Source organism: Chanos chanos, chromosome 2, assembly GCF_902362185.1.
Source record: "Chanos chanos chromosome 2, fChaCha1.1, whole genome shotgun sequence".
NCBI lineage: Eukaryota > Metazoa > Chordata > Actinopteri > Gonorynchiformes > Chanidae > Chanos > Chanos chanos.
Window position 1 is genome coordinate 53945698 of NC_044496.1, and position 10043 is coordinate 53955740.

Sequence of the window (10043 nt, forward strand, 5' to 3'; positions counted from 1 at the left end):
GTCGCATTCGTGCTCTGTGCTTCACATCCTCTCCCTTCCCATCCTCCATTTCCATCTGACGTACGCACACACACACACACACACACACACACACACACACACACACGCGCGCGCGCACACACACACATAATACGCTGCAGCTCCACTGAGAGACCAAAAATGTTCAAAGTACCGTATTCATATTTACCTTACTGAAAACCTGTTCAGAAAAGTGTCACAAAGAGCTTACTGTTCTTATGGAAGTCCCAGTAGACGCAAAGAACCTTGTCATTTTCCTGTAAAGGTATTGAGACATGGTTAGGCTCTTAGGTGGTGCTCTCTATAGAGGTATTCATGTAGAGGAGAGTATGAAAGTAATAACATCAGCTTTCAGTTGGTAGAGGCTATAGTGATGTTCTCACGCATTCACATCCAAAGTCGTTTTAAAAAGTCAAGCAATCCTATTCTATCTATCACTCCTGTGAATAGCTTGTAAGTCTCAAAAAAAAAAGTCTATCAGCATGAAGAAATGTCAGCATCACAATTGGCCTATCTTAGCTTGTATATGCGTGTCTCCTATATGTGGTGACCTGAGGGTGTGCATAATTGGTACCACAGAATCAAAGTTACCAAATAAAATGAATTTATTAGAGTGCCAATAGAATGTCGGCGTACAGCTGCACAAACTGTCTCCATGGCGACTGACTGATGTGGGTGAAATGCTGTCACGCACCTCCTTAGTTCGGTGATGCCGTAGCATGATGACCACGGGATGCCTCAAGCCATTCACACTAGCATTGCTGATGCTAGCAGACACCACATAGGAATTTAGTGCCATATTACCCGACGTATCCTGTATATTAAAGACGACAAGTCGCGAATCAAAAATCATTTACGCGAAGCATCTCGCTAAGCAAACAGTGATAAAGAAGGGACAAAAAAACACATGCATAACAAGGATTAAGTCATTAAGTTTTAGAGATCTTCCAATTAGAGAGTAAATAACTGATGACATTTCTGAATGGTTGGGGTGGTGGATACCTTGAAGAGACTGTCTATGCCATAGAACTGGAACTGAATGCGAGGTTTGTTTTTGTCGCCTTGAGGGAAGAAGTCCTCAAGACAGGAGGGCAGGGCGACAGATGCCACGGTTCCTGTGACAGGCTTGTCCACAAAGGTGTTGTTGACAGTGATCTACAGCAGAAAGAGGAGAAAATGACACAAAACAAGAGAAATTGGAAGTAATCAGTGTGACTGAACGTAAATTCATTTACAAAGCAGGATTTCTCAGTTATCTCAAATTCAAGACTGTCCAGTAGTTAGCCTGTGCTCCTCAGCTGTTCCTTTGGGTCCAGTTATATGGATGACTGAAAAATCCAGTTTTGTGGGATACCCCCATTGACGCCTCAGTAAGATGGTCGAGCCTCTGAATGGCAGAAACATACAACCTTAAACAGTCATTGTCCTTAGATTTCTCTATATTGCTATGCTCAGTTTAAGCAGTTGGTCAGAGTCATCCAACTGCTGTCACTACCCGGTCATCTGTACATGGTGAGGCTGGAGGCAAAACTATTTCCTGTTTCTCAACATCCTCAATATTTTCCACCTGAGCAAGTAAAGACCTTGAAATAGGACTACATTCATTAAAACAGGAAACACCAAAACGGATATAACATGTTAAAACCTGCTCAGGCATGCTAAGGCAAAGCACCGTGGTGGAAAGTGTGAGTAGAAATTTCAGAATTCAAGGTCGTATCACACGTCCGAGTGGTTTGGCAACAGTCAAATGTTTCACAACACTGGCTTTCACACAAGTGTCCTCAGCCTGGTCAGCATAGTTGTTTTGCTGTATAATCATTCACCTCCAACTCCTCTATGAACCTGAAGTACAAACACCTCTAGTGTTTTTTCACCTCTCTCCAGGGCAAAGTGCCATCTTCACACTTCACCGATATATTTAATCTGAAGGTCCCGTGGTCTAGAGTAGTATCTCTCAACTTCAGCTCTAGGGGATCCAGTTGGCAGTAATGTCCCTCTGCTAGATTCGCGGGTCATTTAAAGCAGGCTTGATTAAGAACTTGTCATCCACAGTGGGTCTCCGGGAACGGAACTGAAAAACACTGGTTAACTTGTTCTGCTACCCCTCCTCTTGGAGGCCCACAACACTCAGTATTTTAGGTCTCTCCGAGCTGTAATACACCTGATTCAGCCAGTCAAGGGCTGGATAATTAGATGATTAGTGGGATCAGGTGTATTAGAGCAAGGAGAGGTCACTGGACATTAGAAGCATTTTTGATTTCTCGCTGTTCTAACATGCCTGATTCCACTCATCAGCTCATTCTTAAATACTATACAGCAGGTCAACCTGTGCAAGGAGAGACCAAGGGAAATGTGGAGCTGTTGTCTGACAGGAGGAAATATGAGACGTCACGCTATGTCCCGTGGTTCTGTTGGACCAGGATCCCGCCGTCTCACCTCATCAGGTTCAATGCTGTCCTGGAAATCGGACACACTGAAGGTAAGACCATGGAAATCGGATGCGTCCACACTGACGAGCTGGAGGGCCATGATCGGAGTCGTCATCTTGTGGGAATCTCCAAGGAAATTCATTTTATCCCCGAGTCTGTCTACAAGATTGAGGATCCTGCCAAAGGACAGACAGGAAAGAGTCAGTGAAGAACAATGGTCAGAGATGGGGGGGGGTAATCAATTTGGAGGAACGTAAGGGATGAAATGAGGGACATAGTAGAAAGCCTTTCACGTCCCACATTAAAAACAACCTGATACTGTTGTCAACTGCATATATTTCTAAACTGTTGTGTATCGCAACCCTAATTTAGGCAGATCTCTCCCAATAAGTGGTGAACTCACGAGTTGGTGACTCGTGAAAGACTGGCGATGGAATCCAAGATGTCGGACACCACGGTGACGATGTGCTCGGCCAGCACTGACGTTATGTTGCTGACGCTGATGATCTCGGACAGTTTTCCCAGCACCACGTCCAGCTGAGACCAGTTCAGCTCTGTATGGTTACTGACCAAAGCACCAATCATATCCACTACGTCGGCAGAGTTATCTGAGGACAAAATAAGAGCGTGAATTGCGACTCGCTGACAGGTTGCGCTACCGGACACAACACCTGGGAATCACTGACAACTTCAGAACATTCAAGTTTCAAAAACGCTCATTTTCATTTTCTTTTTTTTATTATCCGTGCAAATGTTATCGTAAAGACTAAAATGGTCAATACACACAACCTGGCTAAAAAGCGCTCACCTTGAGTAACTGTGATTTGATCCAAATCACCAATGTCAGTCACAATCCTCCTACACTTTCCCAGGTCAGGGAGAGCCCACTCAGCCATGTCGGTTGTGGCATTCAGTTTACTAAGAACACAGACAGAGACACAGACTCAGCCTCCTCAGCTCTGAAGTACGGTATTACGGAAACTTGGACTATGGATGTAACAGACAAATGTTTCCTACAGTTATAACAGGCACACAAAAAGTGCGCGCGTGAGTGTTTTGTGGTAAAGCAGACTCCGCGGCATCACTATAACAAAACCGCCGAGCATTTTTTTGTTGTTTTTTTTTTTTCATGACACAAGTGCCAGGCATCTGGAACCTTTATCACTGGTACTGTGTGCAATTTCCTGCTCAGCAGTCGATGTATTCAAAGAGAGATTGCACTAATGCTCTGCCCTGATTTGTGGCAAAGTTCAAACGCTCAGTTAAATAAATTAGCTTATCTCATTTTTTATTACGTTTGTACTGTGGTCTTCATTAATCTGTGGATTAATATTGGAGGTGTCAGATTTAAGCTAGGAACGCTATCAAGCCAATTATTCAACTGACCCCGATTACGTCAGGCAATCTTAGGATAACACATATCGTTTCGGGCCACCTGCGGGAGATTGCACACATGAAGTGTGTAAAGAATAAATGACGCATGGAACAACAAAGTATTAATTGAGGGACTTGGCGATGCTTCACTGAGCCGTCTCTATGGAAACAGGTAATATTTCACCTATGACTGCCTCTTCTTTAGCTATGATAACAGAAGTTCAAAAAGTTCAAAACCACTGGAACAAATCTAAATAATCACACACACACACACACACACACACACACACAAAACCGAAGACCCAGTGAATATGAGGACATTAGCAGATACTTGTATGTATGGAGAATAATATTTTCAGGTCTTTTATTAACCCCTGTATCACATATTTGTATATTTATATAAATATAAATATACATATTTGTATATGTGTGTGTGTGTGTATATATATATATATATATAAAAATATACAAATATGCGATACAGGGGTTAATAAAAGACCTGAAAATACATACATACATAAAATACATACATGCATACATACATACATTCATACATATACAGTATATATGTATGTATGTATGTATTAGAAACACTGTTTCTGCTGCTCTCTCAGCAGCACAAATATCAAAACAACTTTTATGTGATTTTTGCTTTAAATTCAACGTATCACTACTAAGAAGCGCTTACCACAGCCGTGTGGCCAAGTTTCTGCTTTTTTCACAGATCATTTCGGCCACGCCCTCAGCCTCAGTGCACGGCCAGATATAGAAGCCGTAAAGAGTTTGCATTGGATCCTCCGGACACAACCCAGGCACTGTGGCGGAAGAGAACTCATCCTTAGATAAGTCACATTTACTGCATGAATATATAAGCACATATCGCCTTAGTTTATGTGAGCACACATATGTACTACAATTGCACAAATAAATAAGCACTTATTACACTCAGTTAGCAACTGGTTTAGAGTCCGCTCCCACAAGGACCTAATCGACCACGGTGTGAAAATGCTCTGTTTTTAGTCACCTTCCAACTAAGGAGATATAAGATTCACACCAGTTAATGTAAATACGATTTAAGTGATACAATAAGTCTAACGCCTTGACCTCCTGCCCTGCCATTCACAACCCCCCCCCCCTACAAACAGTCCCCTTGGTCTCACAAAGGAAACAAAGAAGAACTCACGCGGTAATAAAGATGTAATCTAACACACAGAAGTAAAGGTCAACACAAAAAGCCGAAAGATCATCACCACGCACGATTAACACGTAGGACGAGAGACACAGGGATCTGAGACACAGTCTGACATCTTCCGTACCTATTTCCGAGATCTCGACTTGGTCTGGTGGGACGACGAAAGATGAGGAACCGCCGGGGGTTGTATTTGTCAGAAGGTTAAAAATAAGGCGACCGGCTACGGTGACGTTCGAAGGCCATTTGGCCATAACCTGAAAAGTAGCGCTGTAGCTGCAGAAAAGAGAGACTGATCAACCGACATGTTCAGAGACTCCACGCAAATTAACATCACATAAATGAACAAAGTGCAACAACCAGAGGTCACGCGGTCAATTCAATGATACCACTGGCATCGTCTGCGCATGTAAAATCGGAATTTAGATGATTTCATTCATGTATATCTTGAATGATTTATGTGTTGGTGACTTACCATTTGCTTATCTGTAGAGAGGCCTACAAACAAATAACAGTGAAGCCGATATTAATCATTGGTCTTCAACCATCCTTTTATAAAAATGTGTTTTCATACACAGTTACTGACCATTTGATTCTTAAACAAAGACACAACAGTGAAGTCAACACATATTCAGATAGGAAAAATATTAAACATACAGTACCTCTATTTCTGGAGACTTCCCATGGTACAGATAATTCCTGCTAGGAGGGGAAAAAACATTAGCGCTAAAAAGTCTATAAAATGAAGAGGGGCAAATAAAATTAAAAAAAAGAAGAAAGTGTTGACTCATGTTTTATCTATGCATTGAAGACTTACTCATTGGTCCCTGTTGGCAGCATGAAATTCAGAATGACCATCTGATGCCCTTTAAATGTTTGTTGAAGCTGGAGCCAAGAGAAAATATAATGCATGTACTTTTCTGCACCAACAGGTTTTATGATATACACTTCTGGCGCAACCTGATCTCATTGAACAGGCGTCAAATGTTGACACGTTTGGTCAATTGTTAATATTCAATGTAAAATCATAATTATAAAATGTTCATTTCGCACGTGTATGGAACGTTACTAGAATAGTTATGTGGATACGACGTTGTCTGCAGCATTTCTGAACAAACCGGCATCCAAGAGACCGCGTAATATAATGAAAAGAACTAAGAAAGGGAAAACAGCGGCCTCCGATGGACACAGATTGAAATCGCAACCCTGTAGGGTATTCCTACACAAATGCACAAACTATCGATGAGAGTCCACACGCGCCAATATTTAACACCTGTTTCATGAGGAACAGTCTAGACAGAAAATTGAGCGTCCACTTACCGAATTTTCGATGTGTTCTGGGTTCACTGAATTACCATTAATACTGAGATTCATATGGACTCTAAAAAACGTATCTGCGAAAACTAATACAAACAGCTGTCAGTCAAATTACAGATTTTTAGTCAATAAGGAGAGTTATTCTTTGCATTTATAAACCAGTATATTTCTTAATTTCAGGAGTCATTCAGGTTTTCAGCCTTTACTTTCTATGTTGACTTTCAACCAGTACAGTCCTCTACAAATTGACACACATGGTGTATATGGTGTTGTCTTGGAAACCATCTGTCTTTTGTCTGTAATGATAAACTTACATGGGTTTGTGCAGTCTAGACTTGAAGCTGTTGTACTTATACAGTTAGGAGCAATAGGTCCTGTTGAGTCTGTATGTGATAGCATTGCAGTCAGTGAGTATTGTGAACAAATATTTATATACTATACATAACCTAAAGACATCTTTAAAAAAACTATTAAAAAAAACTAGTTATGGTTAATTAAACTTTTTACACATTTGACTAATTTAATGAGAAGCAAGTTGTCTTCATACAGTGTAAATTGAAGAGATCATTACAAGGAATATCAGCATAAAACAACCAGAACAATTCATTCGTCATTAACTGTCAAATCTTGCGAAAGATTTCTGCAGCTCAGCATTTTTCACAGTCAGGTTCCCGCTTTCGGGGGGTGAAGAGTTTAGCGAGGGTGTCCTGACCTGATGATGTTTTTTGGGTGAAGCCGAAGGGAAAGGAGTCGGGAGATTCACAGACAGTCGGGGGCAGAGTGTTCGTGGGCACAGCTGGAGGAGTCATGTTAGGAAAAGCCCCTATTTGAAAATGCAAGTGAGCAACAGTGAGAGAGACATAAAATGCTCATCCATTATATCCTGAAGTATTTTTAATGGTGATTAAAGGCTCTGAAACACACTCTGAGAGGAGCATTCTCATGTGTGCACTCTGACCTGTCACTTGGCACTTGAAAACAATGGGGTTTTTTTGTTTGTTTGTTTGTTTAGATTAATCAGGAAAAAAACACTGTTTTCCTACTTAATCATTCTGATATTCAGTGTCCCTCAAACAAGAGAAAAGATAACAATCACGCATTCGCTGTCACTCATTCACTCTCTCTCTCACTCACACACTCACTCACTCACTCACTCACTCACTTACTCTCTCACTCACTCACTCACTCACTCACTCACTCACTCAAACATGCTATCAGACGCTCACCTAAACACTCAATAACTCACTTAAAAACAGTCACTCACACCTACCAACAGGGATGATGTCCAGAGTGGCGGTTTCTACAGTCAGGGTGAGGACTCCTTGGCTGTAGCTTGGTGCTAACCGACCTGTTATTTCAGCCTGTACATGAGCAACATCTGCCGCAGGGCTCACATGAAGGTATATTAGGCTATGTACCCTGGAGAACACCAAAAAAATCAGGTTTAAAAAAAAAAAATCAGGGCTTTTCAAACACAAGTGTACACAAAGTGTTTACAAAACAGCAAAAAGTCAACATTTATTCATAATACATTTAGACAGATTCCTCAAGGCATAATTTTAGTTTTTAGCTATGCATATCTTCTATTACTTTAGATCAATGGTGTGAGAACATTTGCTTTGCTGTTTTTCTGGATGTCTTATCTTACCATGTTTCCATGGGTGAGTTCTGGGATTTTCTGCACTGCTGTAAATAAATATATTACAATATGAATGCAGTAGTATATATTCAATACAATATACAACATGCCCATACAAATATGCTATAACACACTAAATGGAATGTATACCATTTATTGTGCATAACATTATTTTTTAAAATATTTCATTTTCCTTAATTTTTAATGTAATATTATTGGGGAAGCTTTCTGTGTGCTGTCTTGGAAAACCGTGCTGAGGCCATCAGTAATAACACACCTGGATTTCCCCTTGGTCATGCTCCCTCAAAATGTTACTTGCATTTGGGCTGTGTTTAAACAGAGAGAACAGAAAAAATATTGGTACAATAGTCGACAGTAAATGTTTATCTATTGCCTCATAAATATGCAGCATATCATTAATGACATGTTTGTAATATACTACTGAAATCAAACACATTTATCTGAAGAAGAGGATACTACACAAAGGATTTTTCTAAGCAGATTAAAACAAACTTTCAAGATACCATGCCTCACATCTAATTAAGAACTCAGTTATTGGAAATTCCAAAACAAATCTTTGTTTTAAGCTATAAGAACAGACCCACCCCTATGTAGTGTGTTTTTTGGGTTTTTAAAAAAAAATTTGACAGAGAGACATACTTTATCAAACAGACATGCACTAGTTATGTAAAGTTTCCAACCCAAATGTCAAATGAAACATCGGCGGTTACCTTGCAGGTGAGACGACTATAGAATATACTGACATGTTCTCCAGGAAAACGCTCTCAAGCTGAAACACATATAAAATTGTATTTTTCTGTCTTTTTAATACATTTGTCCCTTATTTTAAGGATTAAGATAACAGTATTATTTTTCTTACCCAGATCAGTAGAATGGCCTGGAGTGTTTCCGCACTTTGCACATCAGTGGAGTTTTGAATCACACTAATGTTCATTTTGATTTCATACATTGACCACTCTGGAAAATGACATAAATTGATCAAATATGATACATTATTCAAAGATATATATGTGTGTGTGTGTGTTTGTGTGTGTGTTTCACAGCATTAAATATCAACAATATCATCATTTTTTAAATATTTTTGTATATCAGTTGTTTGACAGATACATATTAATCCTCTAAAACGGTTACAGACATTAGATGCTAAATAGATATTATGTTGTTATATTCTATATATGGACAAATACTTGATATGTGAGTTATAATAATAACAATACTAATTACCCATTTTATTAACAACACGTTTTCTCATACCAAACCGCTACAAAAGCGATTAGAGCAAGACAATAGAAAAGCTGCCATGAAGTACCATTAAAAAGGAAAGGAGAGGAGCTTAGGCAGAACGTGACAAGTGACACAAAGAATGACAGACACTGCCCAAAGCATATTTGAACACTTAAATGATCTTGATTTAACAAGCAGTTGTAAAAAATGTGTCATTGTTTATTTATTAGGCTCTGATAATGCAGTGGAAATCGTAAAACTGCGATTTTGGGAGGGTCGGTCTCACCACACGTCAAGCTTAGATCGGGAGCTGGTGGACAGGCGTGGTAGTCCCAGTCGCGAGCTCTCCAGCTCACCACGTTTCCACTCACACATTTCCACGCGACGAGGTGCTCTAGGCTCAACTCTGAGTCCCACATACGGAACAGGTGCATCTGCCCAAGAAAGTTCTTCCCCGTTTCAACGTCTATCGTGCCACCAACGAAACTGTGTGACACCCCTAAAGTGAGGGTACCGTTGGATGCTAAATCACTTTGCAATGTACCGTTTACGTGTACATTAAGATGTTGGACATAATTGATGAAAAGTTGGAATTGTCTCGAGCGACCGGACCACGTGAGACAGACTGTGTGCCAGGTTTTTAGGGTTAAATTGTATGGAACTGTCCATTCCTGGCCGAAAAGCCAAGCCTTCAAAAGTCGTCTAGATCCCGCCAAGCCCAGTTCCACAGTGTCCACGGTGGATTCCACACGCCCTTCCCTTGGCTTCTTGTAGACAAAAGCAGTCCAGTCAGCAGTGTCGATCTGTCGCCGTACGTCAACGCACACGCTAA